This window comes from Tursiops truncatus, chromosome 3 (genome assembly GCF_011762595.2).
Source record: "Tursiops truncatus isolate mTurTru1 chromosome 3, mTurTru1.mat.Y, whole genome shotgun sequence".
Lineage (NCBI taxonomy): Eukaryota > Metazoa > Chordata > Mammalia > Artiodactyla > Delphinidae > Tursiops > Tursiops truncatus.
In genome coordinates this window covers 100,601,939-100,627,687 of record NC_047036.1, presented here as the reverse complement: position 1 = coordinate 100,627,687, position 25,749 = coordinate 100,601,939, and the positions used below count along the sequence as shown (strand labels likewise).

The following is a 25,749-nucleotide window of genomic DNA, read 5'->3' as shown; positions in this document are numbered from 1 at the left end:
CCTTAGCATCCATGCAGGCTCTAACTGAGCAGGAAGATATGGGTGAAGCCATTCCAGGCAGAGGAAAAACACATGTCAATGTGTGAAGAAGAGAATGAGAGCATAATGTGGGTAGTGGACAAGACAGGCCTTCCCTGTAATTGGTGGCTTCAGGAGAACACCCTAGTGGAGTGTAAGGTGGGGTGTGTGTGTGTGTGTGTGTGTGTATAGGGGAACAAAGGACACTTGACCAATCATATATAAAACCATGTGGGGTTTTTTGCCAAAAGTGTAGTGTAGATTTAATCTCTGTTGATGCTGGATTCTGATAATTGAGTCTTTTAAAATGTCTTATCAAGGGGACTTGTGAAGTGTCAGTTCTGTGCTCACCAGTTGGAGGGTGTGTAGGAGCTCAGGCCCAGCTCAGCATGCTCTCTCTCAAGGGCAGACATGGTTCCTTGTGCCAGAAGCATCTCTACCATGAGGATTAAATTCATATTCAGTTTTGTTCCAGTATCTAATTGTAAGTCAGAGACACTTTGATGTCTTTACGTTTTGCTCTTCTGTAGGAATTCAGAGGTGAAAGTGGGCAAGGGGCTGCTGGTGCTAACGAGCATCTTCTCTACAAGGTCCTTGGACCGTCCACTGAATCTGCTTTTCTGTCACTGCTGTTGCCACAGCCAAGGTGCCAGCAATGAGTGATGGTCAAGGCTTGTTCCTTTGCCAATGGACCCTCTCTAGAAAGATTGTGGTAGCAAGAACTTTTAAAAAATCTAATTTGTACATCACTTAAAAAAAGTATTTTGCTCTCTAATGGTATTATGCACACAATCCAAGATGGCTCCATGTTACTGCAGTATAATCCCACCACTCCAGCAAATTCCTTCATTGTCAAATCATCTGAATCTTTCTCCAAGTTGAAGTTGGTGCAGAGAGTCAATGCTGTCCAATAACAAACATTCATTTAACTCCAGACATAAATAGGAAGAGCTGATACATGACTATCCAGGCTTCTCATAGCCACAGAGAGCCTACCCAGCTCCTCTCACCCTATTTACTTGCTCTGCCTCTTACTGCAGCAAGAGATTTTAGGAATCTGTGCAAGAGGCAGTCACCAGACTTTTGCCACTATTTTGATAACCTATTACCACTAGTCTGAGATCTCAAAAATAAAAATGGCAAAAGGTTAATAAGGAGGTGAGTTTGGTGGAGGAGGACAGTATACCTGCGTGGTATCTGGATTTTAAAGCTGTTTGTCGCAGGTCGTCGTAGCCCCATCTAACCCACCTGGAGCTCACCTCCTCCCATGCTCCGGGCTGCTCTCTGTGTATCAGCCACTCTGGCTTATTGGAGTTCCTAGAACTGCATTAGTCCCTCTTGCCATGTGCAGATAGATGACTGACTTGTTCTCCCTTTCCTCTCTGCCCTCCCTGCCCTTCGTGTGTCAGTAACTCAGTTTTTCAGATCTCAGTTCAGTCATTACTTCCTTAGTGAAGACTTCTCTGAACTTTTAGTTATAAACCTAACAGTCCCATTTATCTCTCATTCAGAGCACGTGCTATATTCCACATTTATTTGGGTTTATCATCTGATTAATGCCTGTCTCTCATATTAGACTAAATAACCCAGGAGGGCAGAGATGCCATTTTTTTCCTCATTGTTACATCTCCATTGTCTGCAACATAGCAGGTGCTCAATAAATATGTATTGAGTGAATGAATTGAGGATTTTCTCTAAGAGCATGAGATACCCAGTGACTAGACCTTCTAAAGATTTCTCCTGTATACTTGCCATGACTATCTACTGATGCCGAAAAGTATAGTATGGGTAGATGAATTTGTTCTGGAAAATGGAGTTTCACTATTTGCTCAGGATGTATTGTGGAAATTCTTCTGTGATGAGGTTTATAAAGTGCTTTCTTGAGCTATTTATGGAACAAAATCAAGTCTGGGCTTTCACCTTCCTTGAACTGTGCATTTAGCTACTGATTTTTCCCTGGAGGATTTGGATAATGGACATTTTTCTTTAATCTTTACTCCAGCCCTCCCTCAACATTTCCTGATATTGAATGATGCAATTCAGAATTTAAATGCCAAACAATAGAAATTATGGACAGCACTCGATGAGTGAACTTCATAAACTAATGACATTAAATGCTTTTAATTAAAGGAGTTTTCTTAGTGTGATTGAAAACACATTTGCACTGTGAATTTAGGATAAATGCAAACAACTCAAGGTGATTTAAACATTAGAGATGATCCAAAGAAGACTCAAGATGCTATGGCACAACTGCGGATACCTCAAGCGACCACAGATTTTATTCTTGCAAGCGTCGGGAGACTTGGGCAGACAAAAAATGGACTCCTTCCTCTATCCTCCCCTTTTAAGTATTCAAGGTCTTCTTTGAATAGCTCTATCCATGAGTAGTCAAAGTCATTTCAGCCCTGGCACTGTCTTGCTAAGCCGTGTGGCTTCCTCTAACACATCACTGCCACTGACTCTGACTGAGAAATGAGCATCCCCAAACCTCTAGCTCCCCTAGTCTGAATCACCGTAGCCCCAGCACCAGTAGCCTTCCCTCAGTCTTTTGTCCTGGCGCTTAAGCAGTTAGGACATTAAGAAAACTCTGAGAAATCATTTGTAGCTCTGAGCAAATGATTAAAAAACTGGGGCAGAACCTCTTTAAAGACCACAGGTCTAGGGGAGTAGATGTGAAGTTCAACGTCTTTGAACTAAATGCCCATCTCCAGTGTGGCCTTGGTACCCTTATGTAACCGACCAATGCCCTCCCCTCTCAGGTGCATATGGCGGGTAAGCTGCTGCCTTATTTCTTCTTTTGTTCTATCTGGCTGCTCTCCACTCCTCGTACAAACAAGTGCTTATGCTAATAGCGAGATATAGCCCAACCTTAAAAAAGGGTGTAGTGATCAGTATCCATCATCTTTTCAAGTGCCTTGTCACTACATCAATTAATACAATTGAGCAAAAAATGTCACGGGCCCTGTGGAAAAACCTTTTCACAGCCTTTCAGGGGGAAGTTTACTTGCAGCTTTTTTCCCTTGCATTAGCTCCTGTCATCTACAAAACAACAGAACCCAGTGGTGTCAATTATATTTGATTGACTGAGTAAAGCACACACACAAATAAGCGAAAACAATGGACACAAAAATCTATAGATGACTCCCCTTGTCAGGGAGAATGCTTGTCTTCTCCATTTTCATGCGGCACGGTGTCCTGCTGCTCCTGGCTTAAATGTTTCCTTCAGCCCCCAAACTATCACCAATTAAGTTAGCACGGTCTTCAAAGGTGTCAAACGACTCCCTAGGCAATCGGCTCTAACTGCTGTTCAATAAATGAGGTCTAATTTATCAGTTTAACTTCACTTCTAAAAACCTAATGCTTCACAGTGCTGGGCGCTATTTACCTAGACGGAGGCTCAGCCAGAGCCGGCAGCACGGGCGAAAGTTACGGCACGTCTCCTAATGACTGCACATTTTGTTGGGTGCATATTCTTCTCCCCTTTTCCTAATTTCATTGTGCACTTTCCAACTCTGGACTTTTTTTGCACTTATCACCTTGCACACACACGCACATGAGAAATCCCCATGGGCCAACATCAATCCCGAGTCTGGACTATCTTTGGTGCCGACAGTTAATAATGGGGGAGGAGAAGCAGAACCCTTCTTTCTTTTTTATGTTCTGCCCTTGTGTTGTCACTCTGTAGAGACTCACAGTTTTAAAAACTCCAGGAGGTTAACTTTGGCAGCAGAACAGGAAATGAATGTATGGGCTCTTGTTCCTAAGTAAATCAAACAGGTACAGATTTGGTACAGGACTGTTTAAGTAGAAAGTCTTATGAATAAACGGGCCAGAAATTTTCATTAACAGCTCATGAGTGAAAATCATTCAGATCCATTGATGAGACGAAGAAAGCGGTGATTTCAAGCTCAAACGTACCAATCACATTAGAATTGTTCATATTTACTTTATCTGAATATCAAATAAAGACAATGAGCAAGATAGATTAAAAATATTTCTTGATGGGTTTGGACATGGACTTAGATGGAGACTGAATGGGTATATATGTACATATAGCCTTGTGAAATATAAGATTATCTGCAGAGTAAGGATACATATAAAAGTTGGGCTGAGGTGAATGGGCAGTACCATGTATTATATAAAGAAAGTGTGCCTGAGTATATGATGACTGTGGAGGTATTTTCATTTTAATGGGAAGACATGGTATTTGCAAATACTCCTAAATTTGCAGCTCTATCCCAGGCAAGGGGTAACTGGAATTTGGATAAAAATCACATTTGTAAGCAAATTTATGTCATTCTGGAGACTCAACATTTTCCACAATCCTTCTTAAAGACACACTGCACATGATATGTAACTGGGGGCGATATTTTATTATTAATAGGCTTTCTCTGGTGCCTCTGTGAGCACATTAACTTTGCCCTAATCCACCCGAGGAATCCATTTGCCTAGAGGAAAATTAAGATTTGGTTACAGAAAGAAAGCTTGTAGAAATAACACATTCTTTAGATCCAGACATGTACTACAGAATTTTATAGTAGGAATAATAACCATATAAACTAGGCTTGGGATGGTATTTTACGGATTCCTTTGTTTCCCCTTTAGCATATCAAAAGCCAGAAGTAACCAGCTCACAGAGTTCTCTGGGGGTATAGACATCCCATAATATTGTTATAGTATACATAGAAGACAAGGAAAAGTTCCTGTCTCTCTCCAACTGCCCTCACTTTCCAACTTCAGTACCACACTATGTGGAATTGATTGTTCCAACATGTAAAGACTCCCATCACCACCTACCACCTCCAATTTCTCTTGCTCTTACTGTCAAGATCAGGGAGTGTGAGGCTTTTACTTTCCATTTGCTTTATGTATGGTAGACCCTTAGCTTGTTAATTTATCCATATCAGGGATATTTTATTTGATAGAGAAACACAGACTGTAGAGTCAAACAGATCTGTGTTTGCGTCCATACTCTGCCAAGTGTTAGCTGTGAAACACTGAACCTGTTTGTTCAACTGGAAATGGGTATAATACTATCCCATAGAGTTGTTTTGAGAGTAGAATCAACTTACGTAATGGGCTTAACCCAGGAACTGATACTTTTCCCTGCTCAAAAATATTTGATGGCTTCTCCTTCACCCAAAGGAAGAAGTCCCAAAACATTAACATGGGTGGTCTAGCCCCTGTCCACGGCTCCAGTGCCATCTGCCTGCCTCACCTCACAAAACGAAATTCCAAGCTAGACCTTACAATTTTGTAATTGACATTTCCATAAAACATAAGTAAAAGCAAAGTAAAAAGAATTGTTGAGAGCTTAGTCTGACTGAAATCTGGCATTCTATCTATGAAAGTAGTCACTATTGTTATCCTGCCCAGTAAAGCCTTACGTTGTGTGTCTGCATGCCTGTCTATACCAAGGTCTAGCTTTCAAACATCTCACAGTTAATTAAGAATGAGCAAGGAGGGGGAGGGATAAATTAGGAGTCTGGGATTAACAGATACACCCTACTACGTATAAAGCAGAAACAACAAGGACCTACTGTAGAGTACAGGAAACTATACTCAATATCTTGTAATAACCTATAACAGAAAAGAATCTGAAAACGAATACATATATAACTAAATCACTTTGCTGTGCACCTGAAACTAACACAACACTGTAAATCAACTATACTTCAATAAAAACTTGTTTTGAAAAAAAAAGGATGTTAAGCGTATTCTTTCTTTTTATTGACCAATAACTTTTTTATATTTGTGTATTATCTTCTGTGAAGTGACTGTTAAAGTCTTTTATTCATTTTTCTATTGAGTTGTCTACTTTTTTATACTGATTTGTTGAAGATCTTTATATAGTCTTTTTTTAACATCTTTATTGGATTATAACTGCTTTACAATGGTGCGTTAGTTTCTGCTTTATAACAAAGTGAATCACCTATACATATATATATATATATCCCCATATCTCTTCCCTCTTGCATCTCCCTCCCACCCTCCCTATCCCACCCCTCTAGGTGGTCACAAAGCACCGAGCTGATCTCCCTGTGCTATGCGGCTGCTTCCCACTAGCTATCGATTTTACATTTAGTAGTGTATATATGTCCAAGTGTATTCTTTCTTAAAAAGGAAGAGTGATCTAAGGAAGGGTTAGCAAAATATGAAATCTATTATATTTGTATGTTTGATCCAGTGTACAACATTAGTTTTGTACAATAACAGTGGTACATAAAATTACTTTTTATTTTATGATGAATTTCTGAAACATTTTATGTTGTCATTTTGAAAAAAAAACTGAACTGCAAGCATATTGAACTTCCCACCGGTCTCTGAATGTAACAGGCAGTGTCATGCTTCCATTCCTTTGCTGTTCTAACCCTTCTGCCTGAAAGATCCTTTGAGTATTGCCTTTATAAACCTGTGGCCTCCCCAAGACAGAACTGACCCTCCTCCTTGAGAGCGTTCCTGTAGCCCACAAATGCTCCACAGAACTTGATCACATTCCTTTTGTTTACATGCCTTGCTCTTGCAGGTCGTAAACTCTTCGAGGGCAGGGACACTGTTTTACTCATCTTTATATCATGAGTACACAATATCCTACACATAGTAGGTTTTTAGTAAATGTTAAGTGAAAACTTGTCATTCCGCATAGAGCAAACAGAAACAGAATATAGTAAGTTCTCAGTTAATATTTGATTGACAGGCGGATAACCCGTTTTCATTAAACTTGAAACCGAGCTGATTATGTAATCAAGAGATATAATCAGACAAATTTTAACACCTCAAATTTCAATTTTTTTTTTTTTTTTCTGGTTGCACCGCGTGGCTTGTGGGATCTTAGTTCTTCCACCAGGGATCGAACCTGGGCACCCTGCAGTGGAAGCGTGGAGTTCTAACCACTGGACCGCCAGGGAATTCCCTCAATTTCTTAATATTTACCCATTATCAGTATTTCAAGGATATGTACTTCACTCCTCCATAGATTAAGTAGTACTATTTGAGTAAATTCTTACAGGAAATTGTTAACCAAATATGTTTTTCATTTAGAATTTTAACTTAGTATCAACATTAATAATGTTTGGTGCTATATTTCTCTATATCCTGAACTGTATATATGTATAAACTGACTACTACTTAGCATTGGACTATGAGTTGCAAAGCACGATTTTCATGTCTTTCTTGAATGACTTGAGATTATGTCTTGTATTTCATAAAAGGGAGAGCATCTAACAGATGGCATTTTAAACAAATAGCTGTCCTCTGAATGTTCTGCACATTTAACAGCGTGTTCCTGCTGCAAGGCTAGTGAGGCCCAGCTATAAATAATCCTCTTGGAGACAGTTTGGAGGGGGTCCATGTTGGCATGAGGAATTTTTGCAGGCAGGCAGCAGGGCCCCAAGCAACAGCTCAGCTTTAAGGTTGAGGCTCCATCCTTTTTTGATTGAAGAATTGGGCAGGGTCCTGGAGGGACTCAGAACTGTACAGATTTTCAGGAAAAGACACTAGCCCAGAAGGATATGACTAGGACTAACTTCTAAGAATCGACTTGGAAGCTATCAAAGATGGAGAGAGAGAGAGCAGAGCTTCCTAACCTTTAATGCGCCTACAAATACTGTGGGGCTGTTGTTAAAATGCAGATTCTGGGCTTCCCTGGTGGTGCAGTGGTTGGGAGTCTGCCTGCCGATGCAGGGGACGCGTGTTCCTGCCCCGGTCTGGGGGTATCCCACGTGCCGCGGAGCGGCTGGGCCCGTGAGCCATGGCCACTGGGCCTGCGCGTCCGGAGCCTGTGTTTCGCGGAGGGGGAGGCCACAGCAGTGAGAGGCCCACCTACCGCAAAAAAAAAAAAAAAAAAAAAAATGCAGATTCTGATTCAGTAATGGGTGAGTGCTACCAATCATGTGGGTGATGCCAATGCTCCTTTGAGGAGCAAGAAAATAGATGCTTCAGGTTGGGGAAACCTGATTTACTCACTTGCCTTAATTCCTAAGGCTAATCAGAAAGTCAGAGACTCTGCTGAGAATCCTCAGTAAAACAGACTTGTGCCAGTTCTAGGCTTGCTCCGGGTCCTGTAATCTTTTTCTGATGGAAAGAGTAGGTGTCAGTGGAAGAGAGAATTTGCTGCAGGTTCTTTTTGGGTTTTTTTTTTGCTAGTACGTTGCACTATAGGTGGAGCTTTTTCAAAACATAGATTCTCCTAGACCAGGAATCAGAATACATAGGGGAGAATATACATGTTTGTTGATATATAGTTCCACCCATAACTCTGATCATCAGCTAGATTGTGCCAGAAGCCCCCTCTGAGTGGAGACAGCTGGAGCTGATTGTTTGGTCTCTGCGCTGGGGGGAAACGATGTGGGCAAGAGAGTGAAGGGGAGCTTGGTGCTGTTGTTTTGATCTTGTACTTCTACTTTATGCACACTGCCATTTCATGCCTGCAAAAGGATCATTAACGCTTGGATTTAATTGTGTTTTAAGAATTAGTATTTCCTGTTTTAGTTCCCTTTAGCCCTGGTTGGTGTGTGTATGTGCCCCTACGTGTGTGCTATAACCTCACCTGTGCTCGATTTCGAGTCCTAGCAACAAGATACCAGAAGCTTCTGATTTATAGCTCAAGTGAGCAGTCTGAAAACTTAGAACTTACCTCACCAGAACTCTTAAAGACGAAACCACTGACCCAAAGAAGTCCCAGGCAAAAGCGTGATGTGTCTTGTTTGCTTCTTACCCGCTATTTACTCCCATTTAGTCCGGAGGCTGATTTCCTGGGTCATAATTGAGGTCTAATTGAATAAAGAAAAAAAGCCCATTACTCTGAGGAAGCAGGTTATGTGAATTGAGGATAAGTTGGGATCCAGGAGGCATTTTCTCTGGACTTCTTATGAAGCTATTACTCAATTTTTCACATTAAAAGACATCCCCTAGACAGAATCAGCAGAGACAGGATAGGACGAAGAAAAATGACACTGTAGTTCTCTAAGAAAACAAAACCAATTCCAAATGCTGCCCATCAGCTCAAGCCATTCATCTTCTCTGTGCTTCATGTCATCTTATTTTATTTCAATCGAAAATCCACGGGCAGGGATATACCTTTTGAATGATCTGGATAGCACTGTAGATCCAATTGCTGTTCAGTGATTCTAAACTTGGAAACTCTAAATAAAACTGAAGGAAAAGGAACTTCCAAAAGGGAATTAGGAGAAGTTTTACCAGATGCTTACTGAAGCAAATAGAAATAGTAGAAAAAGGAGTAGAAGTTGAGGGACTTCCCTGGTGGTACAGTGGTTAAGAATCCACCTACCAATGCAGGGGACACGGGTTCGAGCCCTGGTCCGAGAAGATCCCACATGCTGCGGAGGAACTAAGCCCATGCGTCACAACTACTAAGCCTGCGCTCTGGGGCCCGCCAGTCACAACTACTGAGCCCAGGCACCACAACTACTAAAGCCCGTGCGCCTAGAGCCCATGCTCCACAAGAGAAGCCACCGCAAAGAGATGCCCACACACTGCAACAAAGAATAGCCCCCGCTCTCCGCAACTAGAGAAAGCCCGAAGACCCCATGCAGCCAAAAATAACTAAATTTAAAAAAAAGTAGAAATTGAATTACTAGCTCAAGATATTTATATTTTTAATCAAAAACGTGATATATTTCAGATATTACATTTTAGTGCTTCAGTTGGAATTCAGGTGAAAAGAATTAAAAACAGGATATGTAAAATCCATATTTATCAATCAAATAAATTGAAGAGAATCTCTACTCAGTTTTCTCATCTTTAAAATGAGAACTGTAAGTGTAGTTTCAAGAATTAAGCCGGGTATAAATAGCACTTAGCATGGTACCTGGTTCAGAATATGGGCTCAGTAACTGTTAGCTATTATCAAAACTATTTAAAAGGATTGCCTCAGTGCACAAAAATAATTAACAAAAGATTAAATTGTGAACCTTTTCAGTATTATAAAGTATAACTATGCAAAATTAGACATATTCTTACATCTTTAGGACCTAGGGAGCTAAGTTGTAAATCTGCAGGCAATTATTCATTCTTAACTCATATTTTGAGCACGTTATTTCATGAAGTTTCTACTCAAAATTCATTGTGTCTATCTAATGTAATGCCTGGTGAGTGAATGAGATTAAGAAACTTAGACTAAAAATACAGTGAGATAAAGACAAGGAAAGGAGTATGCTAAGAGGATCATTGAGAAAGGGCAACTTACTCAAATATTTCTTACAGTAGAGAAAACTTAGAGAAGTAAAGTCTTGACAGGAACAAAACTTACAGGCTGAAGAATCAGCATGTGGAAAATGCAAATGCATGAAATGCACCATGCACTCCAGGAAGCAACGTATCTGAGCATGGCGAAGGCGAGGCTGCATGTGGGGTAACACGGGAGAAGTAGGGAGCACTGGGATTCCTCAACAAAGTCAAGGCATTTGATCCCTTTCAATCATAAACATGACACCCTCAGATTTGTATTTTAATAAGATCACCCTGGTGGCAGTATGCAGGATGGGTTGGTGGTGTCAGTCTCTGGTACAAGCACCTAACAATTATATATGTGTGAATTGCTCTGCATCTGTATTGTGGCTCAATACAAAAGAATCAGAATGAAGGTTTCCAAGTTGATTCTTCAGCACTATACCCAAGGGCATGCAGATAATCTAACTGAATTCATCTGCAGACAAATACCTGATGTCTGGGTGTACTTTGAGGAAATTCTTACCCGATAGCCTCTATTCTCTGAGAACAAGGCATCAAGGTCATTTATTGAGCGAAGAAGGTAGAGTTTGGGTTCTTGTCTCAGGGTTTAAAAATCTGCCGAGGTCACTGAATTAATCACACCAGGAAACTGTGCTATTATCCGTGGTAACATAGAATTACTGAGGAGTTCAGTGACCCGGGCATCAGGGTTATTCTTCGGTTCTCTGAGGACAACCTGAACCCTAAGGCTTTTAGGTGCACCCTGGGCGTTTCCCAACCCTGAAGTCTTTACTGCCTGACATTGAAAATGCAAAGTGCCCAAGGAACCTATTCTTCCCTTCAGAATTAAGTTGAATCATATGAAACTGCTGATTTTGACAGACTTTTTACTTCAAAACTGACAAGTTTATATGGTTCAAACTAATAACGTTTTACATATATTGAGAGAGTTTCAAATATTTTGAAAAATGAATTTAGAGGCAAATTCACAGAAAGAGAGAGTTACAGACAATATTCTCAGCCAGAAAACGTGCGGGTTTCTGAGTTTCCAGTGTCCCCTCTCATTCTGAGGCTGTTGAAGATGTTTCTACTGACAAAGATTGTCACCTCGACCAAACTCTAATCAGGCTCTTCTGAGCTCTTTCAACTAGGCCTCGATTTTGGACTTCCATGTTCCTCTCTGCATTGTCCACTTTTAGCAAGAACCCTGCTAAATTAGTCGAGGCAGCCTCACCATTTCGATATCTGATCACCCCGCATCTCTGAACCTGATCCCCACCCCTCCCACCCCCGCCAGGTGACGTCTGATCACCCTGGCCTACCTTCAGCAAGAATTCTGCTAGGTCAATTTGCCCAGAATCCCTCCTCACCCCTGATGTTTTCTGAGTAATTTTCCATCCACTGGCTCCCACTCCCACCTTGACTATAAATCCCCACTTTTCCTTGTGGTATTCAGAGTGGAGCCTAATCTCTGTCCTGCTGCAACACCCCATTGCAGTGGTCCCTACACCTACGGCAACAATCCCCCGACTAAAGTCAGCCTTACCGTTCTTTAAGAAGTGCCACGAATAATTTTTCTTTAACCTGCGAACCGTGAGGAAGTGCAACCCGGCCCAGCCAGAAGCTGCGGCGACCCTCACGGAAAATTACGCGCTCCTGGTGTAATGGGGCGGGGCGAGCGCGCCCTCCCTTAGCACGCAGCCGTAATTGCTAGACCCTTAGCGCAATGCTTAGAGGTTCCGCTCTGTGGTCAGGCTCACAGTGGTCCTCCCAGCAGAGAGAGCAGAGAGAGGAGGATCAGGTGGATCTCTGCCTTCTGCCTGGGGTCCTCCAGGCCCTTCCGCCTTGGGCTGGTGCGTGAGCTTGGGGGCCGGGCGCAGGCTGAGGGGCTGTGTCTCGCAGGGCTCCAGAGCCCTCGCCGCGGCTGCCCACTGACCCGGCGCAGGCCTTGAAGCGGCAGTGAGCCTCTCCCCCATCGCCGCCTCCGAGACCTAATGGCCGCGGCAGTCTCCATGGGTCGCAGTCCTCGGGACCCGGCCCCGTTTGGGCAGCCTGAGGAGCCTGAGGGCCGGCTGGGTCCCGGGCACCTGGCTCCCTCAGTGGTGACGGCTGGGTGGGGTCTGGGGACCTGGTCCTGGGGGTGGGAGGACCCAGGCTGGGTGCTGGACGAACACTCCCGGACAGGGTAACGGTCCAGCCCAGGGACCCCCTCCTCTTAGCCAGAGTCTGGACCTGGAGCCTTGGGACCTTGCCCTTTCGTGTCAGAACAGAGAATAACATTTGTCTGGTGGAGATTTACAGGAACATTGTGACCTGAACTCAAGAAAAACAAAATGGATCTGACACCCAGAAGTTTGCAACAACTAACCACGCCCCTCCCTTACCTTTCCTATAAAAGGGCTTTGCTGAAAGCTTTTGGGGAGTTCGGGGATTCTAAGGCATGAGCCCCCCCTCTCCTTGCATGGCCATGCAATAAACCTTTCTCTGCTTCAAACTCCGAAGTTTTGGAATTGTTTGGTCTCACTGTGCATCAGGCACATGGACTTGCATACCACTGGTTAATTGCTCCCTGCTGTTGACTATTACTGACCCTCCTCAATTATCTGTGAGCTCAAAACCAGGGCTCCTGCCTGCCCTCAGCTGGACTCTCTCAGGCCTGTGTGCAAAGCTCTAATTTTTGTCAGAATCAAGGCCGAATCCATTCTGCCTCTGATTTCTGTTTCCTCAGTTGCCCGCAAGCCTCTCAGGTCATCTGTCATTCCCCAAACTCTTGACCTCTCACATGTCTGCCCTCCCTCCCCGTACAGCCACATCTCTCTCCCCTGCTCCCTCCCAAACCCTTCCAGGGGGCTCTTGGGAACTCCCTCTCAGATCAGCCCCTTTTCAAGTGGATGGGCAAGTCAGTCTGAATCAGGACGGATGTAGTTTTAAGCAACCTCTCTGTGGCTGTAATTCCAAGCCGTGCTTCCCAACCAGAAATTGTTTTAGAGTTTTTAGAATTTTAGCATGTTCTAGAATTTCAATTTCAACAATAGAGCAAGGTCTATTTATGGGTCTGATTCCCCCTGCAGGGGAAGGGTTAAGACGGCATGTCAGTGACTCCAGCAAAAACAGCTATAGCCCATTAATATCCCCTCACCTCCTGCCATGTTCTATCCTAAAACCCCTCAGACTTCATTTCCCTTCTTGTTATGCTTAAAGTCCGTGGTACATCATTATATTCTCTCAAAAATATCTTTGTCCCTTGCATTAAAAATATAATTTGATCGAAATAATAAACCCGTTATTATCTAGCTAGGAAAGATTAAATCTAGGAATCCAATTTCTACCTCATTTGAGAAAGAGAAAAATAGGCAGACAATCAGAGACACAAATGGTAGCTGAAAAGTAACTTTTTCTGCCAGAGTCTTGTATTTTTAGATAATATTCTCCATCTTCACACCATCTACTTAACGACGGGTGGTTTCACAATTTCCTGAGGTATTGCCTTTCACTTAAACACCAAGCCCCACAGCCAAGCCTTACTTTCTTCTTTCCCAGTGGTTTCTCCACTTTCAAAGTAGTTTGTGGCTAAGTCAGGGATCACCTTCCAGAATGATGAGAAAAGTAGGGGCATAACTTAAATTGGTTTGGGTCCCAGAGGTCTCAATGTCTAGAGTTCCTAAAACTCTCTGTGGTTGAAAATTATGCAATTGCAAATCATTGCCAAGGTGTCAAATGAAAAATTCTAGGAAGCCTAAGGATTTCAGGGTACCATATAGGTTACAGGGAAGGGATCTGCCCATATTCTGGCCAAAGACTTTTGTCTAATGCTACCACGAGGCCAGCATGGCTTAAACCAATCTCTTTTAACTATTAGTAAAATATTAGACATAAAGAATTTGACACAGGGCAGTAACTCTCTGCCCCTTGTTCACACTTTGTCAGCTTTATAAGGACCTGGGCATCCTTTGGGGCACAATGTAGGATGGGGAAAGCTGCAAATGGAAGGTGGGTCATTTCATGTCCTATTTCCCTTCTTGGTCTTACTTCCACTCCACTGTGGGTCCTGGCACAGAACTGATGTAACTAGAAATCTTATCTATAGCAGAGAACACTAGCTGTTTATCAAAATCCATGCTCTTCTTTTCTTCCCAATTGGAACCCGCCTCCTAGACTCTTTTGGAGTTGGGTGTGGCCATGAGTTTGAGTTCTAGACAGTCAGATCAGAGGAGAAGCTGTGCTGTCTGGGCCTTGGCTTTGTAAGAAGCTGTGCTTCCTCCAGACTGTTTTGCCTTTTCGCTGGCTGGATGCAACTGATGGTGAGGATGTAGGGGAGGGCAGAGCCACAGGGTCCACCATCCACTGTGTGCAGAAGAACCCCCACCAACCAGGAGCACTTGGTTGGATTCTTCCATGAACAACAGGTAAACTTCTATCATATTTGTCCTTACGCATTTTTGTCTCTGAGGCCTAGCTTACCTGAACTCATTCAATATGTTCACCAGATTCACTTAACTCCTTATAAAGTTTTAACAGATCTCTTGTATATATTCAAGAATATATACACAATGGTACATTACTCAGCCATAAAAAAAGAAATAATGCCATTTGATGCAACATGGATGGACATAGAGATTATCATACTAAGTGAAGTAAGTCAGGCAGAGAAAGACAAATATCATGAGACCACTTATATGTGGAATCTGATTAAAAAACTGATACAGATGAACTTATTTACAGAACAGAAACATACTTATAGATATTGAAAACAAACTTATGGTTACCAAAGGAGAAACGTGGGTGGGGGAGGGATAAATCAGGAGCTTGGGATTAACATACACACACTACTATATGCAAAATAGATAACCAACAAGGACCTACTGTATAACACAGGGAACTCTACTCAATATTCTGTGGTAACCTATATGAGAAAAGAATCTGAAAGAGAATGAATATATCTATATGTATAACTGAATCACTTTGCTGTACACCTGAATCTAACACAACATTGTAAATCAACTATACTCCAATAAATTTTTTTTAAAAGATAGCTTATTCAAAGAGAAAAAAGATGCATCTTGAACTCCTAAAGAAAAAAGAATATGTTGTCCAGCTTGAAAACAAAATCACTGGCCCATTTGCGTAGGAGAACTTTTTACGACTCCAGTTCTTCCCATTTTAGTGCTGCCTTTCACAGCACTCACGCTAGACTATTTATCCTGTATAACCACGCGCATTTTAAAAGCTCAGATTTCACTCTCAGCTTTATATTCCTCGTTTCAAATGTGTTTAGTTGTTTCAGGACAATTGTTGCCGAACCTGTTTAGGTTTGTAGTAATCCAATCCGAAAAGGGAAGACATTTGTGTAACCATGGTACATATTATTTTTTTATAGATATGGCCTCCTCAACCCAAACCAGTGTGTGTAAAGCTCTATTTTTTGTCAATTGCCTAATTACTATGTTTTATTTGTATCTAATTTGGTGAATTTTGAGGGATGAGAGAAGGGAGGAATATGAGAGCTATAAAACCCTCATCAGTATCCCCTTTATTCAACTCAAAAGGGCATGGAAACTTCTTGCTATAACTTCGTGGTAACATTAGAACTTTTTGCTTAGAACATGGGCTAAGCTAATGAATGTATTACCAACAACTACATCTGCAAAGCCCTTTACAGCTTATATGATTTTATTTAATCTTCACAATAATCCTGGGAGATAGTAGGGAGGGTATTTTGATTTGGGGTTTCCTTTTGAAGGAACCGAGGAAAGAGAAAATAAGTGATGAACCTGAGGAACTGTGACTATAACATAGGTGGCCTGTGTCCACATCCTTTGTTTTTTGCGTTATATGATACAGTGATTCTCAGCCTCAAAGTGCACCGTTCACGTTTATGTCCTGTGGCATCATTTTCTCTAAGATGGGGCATCTGTATGAGCTGATTTCCAAGGTTCCTTCAGTTTATGTGTTTTATGACTACATTCTGCTATCTGCTTTCATATAAAAATGTTTCTAGGTTTCCATTATGCCGAAGGCCTAGGGTTTTCTCTTCTGCTAATTCTGTCTTCACAATGTTGAAAAGGGTTCAAGTTTTATTTACTGAAGAGCCCATTCTCCATTTCTCTTCACTCAACATTGATTTCATGCCCTTAAATACATTATGTTTGAAGCTGTGGTTTTCCCCTGGAATTAAGCCAGGAACGAAGTTCATCTCAGCCCATTACACTACTAATGCTTAGCTTCACCTCAGGATGTTTTCCAAAGTACTTAGAAATCATTATCCCTTATAGGTCTAGCAGTTTACCTAGTTTCTACTTTGTTTAAAATTAGTGTGACCATATAATTTATTATCTTAACCAGGATACTTTCAGCAGGAAAGGAGGCTCTATTAATAATTATGCTGGGACAGCTGGCACTGACTAGGACTGTCCCAGTCAAATGGGCACATATGTTCACCCAGTTAAAAGGCATCTCTTGGGGAGCAGGAGGGTGTGCTCTGGCTCTAAAATCTAACACGAGTTCTCTCCCTTGTTATTATCTACTTTAGCAACGAATTATTTTTTCTCATGTCTTTTATCACAATGTATAAGGAAACGTTTATTTATGTACTTAAAAATATCTGTATTCCTCACTAGAGTTTTTGTTTCATAATGCAGGAACTAACACCTAGGACAGCATTTAACACATAGAATCAATAAATGTTTGTTAGATGAAGGAATAAATAAACAGACAAGTCTCCTACTCAAAGGCATCTGATGGATTATTCAGAAGATCTCAAAATAAAGAAGGTTTTTGCAAAGGAAAGAAAATGCCAGAGATTGGGCAACTTTAGCAGATTTCAGACCTAAACACAGCTGCTTTGTATTTTTGTTGTCTGAAGTAAGTCCCACTAGCTACCTCACCAACAGCATAGTAGAAGGTTTTATGCTGAGAAACGTTCAAGTTCAGTGGCATCTCAAAATGAATTAATAGCAAATGTAAAAGTGTAATGAGGTTGTTGTCCTCTTCAAGGGGAATGGAGCCAAAGAGTGGTTTTCTGGCTACTCTGGGATCTCCCCGCAACCCAGGGAGGGGGGCAGGGCTTTGGGTGCAGAACAAAGGCTTCAGGGGCCATTCATCACCTGCCAATGATCAGCAACAAAATTCTACCAGATCAACAAAAATTGGTAAGGTTTTGGAGGACTGACTCATGTGAATTGAACTCAGAAGAGCTCAATTAATAAACTGGAATGCCAACTTGAAAATTGACAAAGAAAATTAGGCCAAGAAAACCAGAATATTCATGTGTATTGGTCAGTACAGTCTCTCCCATGGAGAAATGTGAATTAGTGCCCAAAGGCTGCTTAGGAATATAGACTCCAGGTAGGTAGTTGCATGATCTTAATGCTGTTGGAATCAAGCTTTGAGAGTGTGGATTGTTAGGTCTCCAAGAATGTAAATAATGTCAGGTACTTGGAGAGCCAATTTGCAGACGTACTCTTGTCTGCTCTTTGGAGAACTCTCTCTCCTGTTCAGAGCCAGATAGTGGGAATGTTTATAATTTTAATATGTGATTTAAAATTGTTTGTAATAATACACACAATAAACTATTGTAAGATTTTTAACATTTTAAATAAGAAAGTGGTATGCTTATCAAAGGGGAAAGGCAGGGGGAGGGATAAATCAGGAGTTTGGGATTAATAAATACACACTACTGTATATAAAATAAACAACAAGGACTTACTGTATAGCACAAGGAACTATATTCAATATCTTGTAATAACCTATAATGGAAAAGAATCTGAAAAAGGATATATACATACATATATATGTATTACTGAATCATTTTGCTGTAAACCTGAAATATTGTAAATCAACCATACTTCAATTAAAAAGAATAAGAAAGTGGGATCCAATAAAGATAAAAAGGTGGGGAGGACTTGATGTTTGCATGGAAAATTCAGGTCTGTTAAATCCTGTATGCTTGACAGAGGTGGGTTTTAAATTTTAGCCTGAGCTTTCCAGTAGCCAGGATGGAGAAAAAACACTGATCGATTCTTCCTCTCCAGTTCCCATTTATAATCTCCTCATGCCTGACATATTACCAAATAACTGACTAATTAAGGTATATCCTGGTTTGGGAGAGTGCATTGGATTGGAAGACTAGCTAGTTTTTCTAGGTACAGGTTTACATATCATCTCCTTGGGAAGGTTCTTCTACACATGGATGACTTAATCCCAACTTCAGTTCAGAGGGTGTTTGTTTCTTTTGGTACGCGGGCCTCTCACCGTTGTGGCCTCTCCCGTTGCGGAGCACAGGCTCAGGACGCGCAGGCTCTGCGGCATGTGGGATCTTCCCGGACTGGGGCACAAACCCGTGTTCCCTGCATCGGCAGGCGGACTCTCAACCACTGCGCCACCAGGGAAGCCCCGGTGTTTGTTTCTTAAGATTAGTTCTAAACTCTGTAAAATGTGTCCTACTTGGAAACAGAGCCCTATGTACTGACTAATACATCACTTAATAATTACAAAGACATGATGTATTCCTAGGTGAAGTATGATCAACTAAGCTTTCTGATATGTAAACCAAAGACCTTTTTTTAAGGAAGAAACACTTTTATCCCCCTACCACATGTATATCATGGCCTACAATAACTGAGGCAATACCCTGATTCATTTCTTTTTTTACATGGTGATAGAGTGCAATTCCTTTCATGATTAGCCAATACCTTCAGCTCATTCTTAAAACATGGTATGGACCATGAGAAAATATCATTTTCCTAGAGTAGTGGTGCTCAACTCTGGCTCTCCTCCTCTGTTCTCCCCCATCTTCCAGCCAGATGAGCTGCACTGCTGTGATTTGGGTATGTGCCATGTTCCTCAGGTGTGTTGGGGTCCTACTAGGTTGAAAATCACTGCCATAGACAACACTATTTGGGTAAAGACTGACATTTTTAATAATGAAGTCACCTTAACTCAGCCATTAGCTGAGACTTGGTAATGTTTTAGTTTTAATGAGTTTGTTCTTAGAAACGTATTTGTGTTACTGTGATCTAAACTATGTTTAAAAAGAAAATTACCAAAAATTCACATTTGTCCAAGCTTTGATACTGAATTTTAAAGCTGTGTATGTACAGATACAGACAAAGAACCAGGAAAAGTCCAGCAGCAAAATAAAGAAACTCTATGGCATAAATGTATTTGAAAAACCTAATAATATGTCATGTAGAAGGTGACATATTGCTAACTTCCCAAGCTAAGGATGGGTAACAATCTTCATAATGTTCGGGGAGTGCATTCAATTAGGCATTTGATAATTCCATCCCTCATTAGAGATAATCAGTGTCTAGAGACTAGATTGATAGATGTTTCTAAAATTTTGCCTAGAATTATATAAAAGAAATTAGACAAGAATTATAGAAAAATCATGAACAAATTATTTAGTAAAACATTCACAAGCAGCTTACACATAAAAATACCTCTTTCCTCCTATGTCATTCCAGGATTAGGTCTTAGTTATGAGGATTTTTGACTCTAAAACATATTCGTATGGGGGGCAAAATGTATTGCAAAAGATCTTATTTATAAAAAATTTAACCAGTGCATAGGCCCATACAGATTTTTATAAGTTTAAGATCCTGATTTAGCAAATGAGAACATTACAGCTTGTAAGGGATGAAGCATGAACTTCTCCAAAGCCTAAACTCTAAACTATTCTGTTATGTGGCTATAATAAATGCAGCTTTGTGTGTGTGTGTGTGTGTGTATTTTCCTAGGACTAGGGTCTTTGGCTTTTATCGGATTCTCACAGGGTTTGTAACTTTCAAAGGGGTAAGATTTATTGTTTTACTGGCCAATTTGGAAATTTATATATAGTCACAGTGTTAATAGGGTAAGATTAGGACAAATATAATTAAAATTCAGAGGCTTAGCTTACTAGTAATAGAGGAAGATGTTTATTGTGTAAAAAAGAAAGCACAGCACTGACTTAGAAAATAAAACTTAACAAGAAGTCCTTGGTAACAGTTTTATTAAGCCAAAACAAGAAATTAATGAGTGAGAATTAGTTGCAGAATTTCCAAGATTCAAAGTAAAGAATTGTAGAGATTAGTTGGTGACAACATATTGGTCAGATGCCACAGTATGTCGTAGTTTGGAAAGTTTCAGTTCATGACAACATTTAGCATTATTCTTGTTTAGATTGGGATTTGCATGCACACTTATTGGCATCTGGGTAGATATTAGGAAAATCAGGACCTCAGAAACTTGTCAAATTATTTATGTTTCAGCCTCCTTTGAAATTATTTGAAACTCAAAAATCTGAAAATACTTATTGGTCTCTAATTTAGGTACCACATACAAGGACTAACATTTTCAGAATCATTTCCCTAAGTGAAGAGTACTGGGCTTATACTGTTACGTACCTGCAGCATTTGACCTTGCTGATGAAATAAGCAATAGGAATTTGGTGCCAGAGGAATTAGGCCTAGAATATGCATTAACTAACTATGTCTTTGATCTATAGACTCGTATCTCCCACCTCTGTTAATTTTAAGTATAAGTAGCATTAAGGAGACAGGAGCTAAATGTGATTTGGGGAATAAGTACTGGTGAGCTACTCACATAATGAGACAGGGATAGGGTTGAAGCTAGAATTCCAAACCTGAGATCTTGTACTGGTTATTCACCTCATGGTAGCCACATTTCCTTCTCATAGATACAGGGCGGTCCAAAGAGGTTGATGTGTTAACAGTTCACAGCAAAGAAGAGCAGCATGAAGTGGTCTTCTGATGGCTGATGGTATGAGGCCAAACTGCCCCACAGCAATTTGTGGGGAAATCTGATACTATATTAATTCACCAGCAAATCAATTTCCTCAGCTGAGACTTCTCTTTCTAGCTCGTAAGAATCTGACATGTTGTACTCTCTTCCCCTGCAGGGCTTCCCTCTTTAGGGAGGGGAAAGTAGACCTCCTAGGAAAATTTTTTAAAAAGGCTAGAGGGGTGGGATAGGGAGGGTAGGAGGGAGGGAGATGCAAGAGGGAAGAGCTACGGGAACATATGTATATGTATAACTGATTCACTTTGTTATAAAGCAGAAACTAACACACCATTGTAAAGCAATTATACTCCAATAAAGATGTAAAAAAAAAGATGTTAAAAAATAAAAACAATAAAAAATAAAAAGGCTGAGAACTGCCATGGAAAGTGTGACTTAAAGCAAAGAAGAAGGGGGATCTGTATGCATACATATAGCCTGTGTGTGATTGTTTGCCTATAAAAGTACAATATATGAATACATAACTTTTAAAATAGTTATTTTTCATTACAATTGAAGTCAACTTTTAATTCTAATTTTTTGGAAGTCTTTTTCATTTTGTAGTTGTGATTTCAGCATTTCTGAAGGATTACTTTCATCATTATTTACCATAAAGGTAAGGTTGAAAATGATAATTAGCCAAATGTGTGCTTTATCAAACTTAAAAATATCTGATATTTTTAATAAGCATATCCAAGAGCTACAGATATACAGAGCAATAAACAAACTGAATGTTTTATCTCCAAGATTTTAAACACATACCCCCTTTTTCTTTGCTTCTGGCTGGGGTCACTCCTGTCCCGGTAAGAGTCATCCTGCTTGTCCTCACTCAGAGCCATATAGTAGGCTATAGATATGATTTACATGTGAATAAAGAAACAGGTGCTATTTTTAAAGAAAAGGCTTTGTATTTTTTTTCAAAAACAAATTGACTTGAGTCATAAGTCACAAAATTTTGTGTGATTTTTTTTTTAATGATGTGTAAAAAAAAGACACAATGAGTTTGTGTCAGTTATACACTGGTAGATTTGTACAATAAAATTAGTGAAGGTGGAGTGAAATAATCATCATGGTGCTGGAGAGCCTATTAAAGCTCAGTTCACTAAACTCAATTTCCTACTAGAAGCACGTTAAAACAAATATAATTTCCTACAAACATGTAGTGCATTAACATAATTTTATGCTTCAAAGGATAACATAAGGCCTGAGTTTAAGGTTACTATCCATAGTAGATAAAATTAACTCTTACTATTTCAAAAAAGCAGAAAACACAGGAAAGCTTGTCATCCTTTTCAGCAGACTAAAGACCAAATTTGTGGTGACAAAATATAGAAAATGTTTAGAAATAACTTAAACAGGACTTTCTTCCCACCTGGCTAACAATTTTTGATCTTTACGCTTTTATGGTAGTTGATTTATAAATAATTACCAACCTTTGGTCTCACATTTACAAAATAGGTTAATGACTAGACCAATGCTTTGCATTGTTAAAATATGTTAAGTCTTCCAAAGTTGTTCATTAAATATGTGGTGGCTTGGGGAATATGGTTTTACATACAATTTTAACCCAAACAGAATAAAATACTTGGGGCTTACTTTTTTTTTTACACTATCTTATAGTAACCCCAAAGAGCGGGAATTAACCCTCAGGTGATACTGGCATATGTAATACAAAATCTGCCATCATAAACCTGCCTGAGCAGGTTTCAGAAGCAACTCAGCAGTTACAAAGGACTTATACTAGTTTCCTATTGCTGCTTTAACAAATTACACAAATCTGATGGCTTAAAATGACACAAATTTGTTATTTTACAATTCAAGAAGGCAGAATTCTGAAATGGTTTCACTTGCCTAAGATCAAGCCTGTAGCTCGGGATGCCATTCTTTCTGAAGACTCTAGGGGGAGAATCTGTTCCCTTGATTATTCAATCTTCTAGAGGCTTCCTGATTTCTTGGCTCATGGCCCCCTCCTCCATCTTCAAAGCCTGCTGTGTAGCATCTTGGCATCTCTGACTCCAACTGCCCTGCCTCTGTCTTTCACTTTAGCATGGAGTGTTGACAATGTTTTATTATTTTTTAAAGTAAAATAAATATAACTTTGTACTATAATATGGAAATACATTTATGTATTTAAAGACTAGATAAATCTAAATTTCTTCACTTTCTCCTCCCATCCAGTCATCTCAGAACTAACCACTGTTGCTCATTTAGTTTATGACTTTTACTTTTTTTCCTTTCTTTTTTTTTTAACATCTTTATTGGAGTATAATTGCTTTACAATGGTGTGTTAGTTTCTGTTTTATAACAAATTGAATCAGCTATACATATACATATATCCCTATATCTGTCCCTCTTGCATCTCCCTCCCACCCTCCCTATCCCACCCCTCTATGTGGTCACAAAGTACTGAGCTGATCTCCCTGAGCTATGTGGCTGCTTCCCACTAGCTATCTATTTTACATTTGGTAGTATATATAAGTCCATGCCACTCTCTCACATTGTCCCAGCTTACCCTTCCTCCTCCCTGTGTCCTCAAGTGCATTCTTTACGTCTGTGTCTTTATTCCTGTCCTGCCCCTAAGTTCTTTGAAACCATTTGTTTCTTTTTTAGATTCCATACATATGTGTTAGCATACGGTATTTATTTTTCTCTTTCTGACTTACTTGACTCTGTATGACAGTCTCTAGGTCCATCCACTTCACTACAAATAACTCAATTTCACTTCTTTTTATGGCTGAATGATATTCCATTGTATATATGTGCCACGTCTTCTCTATCCATTCATCTGTTGATGGACACTTAGGTTGCTTCCATGTCCTGGCTATTGTAAATAGAGCTGCAATGAACATTGTGGTACATAATAATTTTTGAATTATGGTTTTCTCAGGGTATATGCCCACTAGTGGGATTGTTAGGTTGTATGGTAGTTCTATTTTTAGTTTTTTAAGGAACCTCCATACTGTTCTCCATAGTGGCTGTATCAATTTACATTCCCACCAACAGTGAAAGAGGGCTCCCTTTTCTCCACACCCTCTCCAGCATTTATTGTTTGTAGATGTTCTGATGATGGCCATTCTGACTGGTGTGACATGACATCTCATTGTAGTTTTGATTTGTATTTCTCCAATGATGAATGATGTCGAGCATTCTTTCATGTGTTTGTTGGCAAGCTGTATATCTTCTTTGGAGAAATGTCTGTTTAGGTCTTCTGCCCATTTTTGGATTGTGTTGTTTGTTTTTTTGATATTGAGCTGCATGAGCTGCTTGTATATTTTGGAGATTAATCCTTTGTCAGTTGCTTCATTTGCAAATATTTTCTCCCATTCTGAGGATTGTCTTCTCATCTTGTTTATGGTTTCCTTTGCTGTGCAAAAGCTTTTACGTTTCATTAAGTTCCATTTGTTTATTTTTGTTTTTATTTCCATTTCTCTAAGAGGTGGGTCAAAAAGGATCTTGCTGTGATGTATGTCATAGAGTGTTATGCCTATGTTTTCCTCTAAGAGTTTGACAGTGTCTGGCCTTAGATTTATATTTTCAATTTCTTTCTGGTTCAGTTTCGGAAGGTTGTTCTTTTCTAAGAATTTGTCCATTTCTTCCACGTTGTCCATTTTAATGGCATATAGTTGCTTGTAGTAATCTCTCATGATCCTTTGTATTTCTGCAGTGTCAGTTTTTACTTCTCCTTTTTCATTTCTAATTCTATTGATTTGAGTCTTCTCTCTTTTTTTCTTGATGAGTCTGGCTAATGGTTTATCAATTTTGTTTATCTTCTCAAAGAACCAACTTTTAGTTTTACTGATCTGTGCTATCGTTTCCTTCATTTCTTTTTCATTTATTTCTGATTGTGTCTTTATGATATCTTTCCTTTTGCTAACTTTGGGGTTTTTTTTTTTTTGTTCTTCTTTCTCTAACTGCTTTAGGTGTAAGGTTAGGTTGTTTATTTGGGTTGTTTCTTGTTTCTTGAGGTAGGATTGTATTGCTATAAACTTCTCTCTTAGAACTGCTTTGGTTGCATCCCATTGGTTTCTGGTCATCGTGTTTTCATTGTCATTTGTTTCTAGGTATTTTTTGATTTCCTCAGAGATCGCTTGGTTATTTAGTAGTGTATTGTTTAGCCTCCATGTGTTTGTATTTTTTACAGATTTTTTTCCTGTAATTGATATCTAGTCTCATAGTGTTTCGGCTGGAAAAGATACTTGATATGATTTCAATTGTCTTAAATTTACCAAGGCTTGATTTGTGACCCAAGATATGATCTATACTGGAGAATGTTCCGTGTGCACTTGAGAAGAAAGTGTATTCTGTTGTTTTTGGATGGAATGTCCTATAAATATCAATCAAGTCCATCTTGTTTAATGTATGATTTAAAGCTTGTGTTTCCTTATTTATTTTCATTTTGGATGATGTGTCCATTGCTGAAAGTGGGGTGATAAAGTCCCCTACTGTGATTGTGTTACTGTCGATTTTCCCTCTTTTGGCTGTTAGCATTTGCCTTATGTATTGAGGTGATCCTATGTTGGGTGCATAAATATTTACAATTGTTTTATCTTCTTCTTGGATTAATCCCTTGATCATTATGTAGTGTCCTTCTTTGTCTCTTGTAATAGTCTTTATTTTAAAGTCTATTTTGCCTGATATGAGAATTGCTACTCCAGCTTTCTTTTGATTTCCATTTGCAAGGAATTTCTTTTTCCATCCCCTCACTTTCAGTCTGTATCTGTCCCTAGTTCTGAAGTGGGTCTTTTGTAGACAGCATCTATA

The 25,749-nt window shown here is 39.9% G+C and overlaps 1 long non-coding RNA gene across 1 annotated transcript in view; it reads right to left on the bottom strand.

Moving 5' to 3' along the window:
- Positions 1-8,657: 8,657 nt before the first annotated feature.
- Positions 8,658-25,749, bottom strand: part of LOC141278216 (uncharacterized) — a 91,158-nt gene continuing 74,066 nt past the window's right edge. The window contains exon 3 of the long non-coding RNA XR_012330563.1: positions 8,658-8,789. This is a non-coding gene — a long non-coding RNA (uncharacterized lncRNA). The remainder of the gene's footprint in view (positions 8,790-25,749) is intronic.